The sequence below is a fragment of the Coptis chinensis genome, chromosome 7 (assembly GCF_015680905.1).
Source record: "Coptis chinensis isolate HL-2020 chromosome 7, ASM1568090v1, whole genome shotgun sequence".
In the NCBI taxonomy this organism is placed as follows: domain Eukaryota; kingdom Viridiplantae; phylum Streptophyta; class Magnoliopsida; order Ranunculales; family Ranunculaceae; genus Coptis; species Coptis chinensis.
In genome coordinates this window covers 80223915-80224765 of record NC_141462.1, presented here as the reverse complement: position 1 = coordinate 80224765, position 851 = coordinate 80223915, and positions in this window count along the sequence as shown.

Genomic DNA, 851 nt, shown 5'->3' with positions numbered 1-851 from the left:
TCAGTCAAATATCTTATACAAACCATATTCTCCAAGATGGTAAGATCGTGACTAAAATGCACCTCTACAATAATTTAATAATCACATAATTTTTAGTCAACCAGATTATCATATTTGTTGATGACACACCATCTCATTACAATCCTAAGTGTTTAAACTAGCTTTATCTATATAATTTTCATAGGTCTAAATCTGCTCAATTAAAGGAAATACTATAGATAATGGATCTAATCTTTATTACAAAGTTAATTTGTTAAAACTACATCACTAGTTTCAAAAGAAAGATGAAAAAAAGGCGGAGAAGTGATTGATGGAAAATGAAAATTTTTGTGAAGTTTTCCAAGAGAGTGAGGGTAAAATTGGAAGAAGAAACAATTTTAATTGGCCAACTAAGGTCAAATTCACTGCCACAGGTCGGATTCAGAGCAGGTTAATGTCATGACCTACTAGATCTAGCAAAACGGTTATGTCTTACACGAACTGGCAAAGTTACTACTTCAGTTCATAAGGGTAGTTTAGTGATTGTAATAACTAAGTGATAGGGTTATATACTAAAAGCATTACTTTTGTATTAACTCTAATTCTTTATATTTTGAATGAGAATCATATAGGTAAATATTATGCATATTATATATGTTATTAGTTATATGCATGTGTCTAATACTTTATGTTGTAGATAATATGGTGTGAACACACATAAGATCATATCATCAGTACCTTATAAAGTATAAGTAATCGTTCACAACCTAGATGGATTTGGACAAACCATTGGTACGGTTGTAGTATAATCTGGTATTAGTCTATCTTGATTATAGGATTACACTAGTACACTTTGTGTGTATTGAATAGGA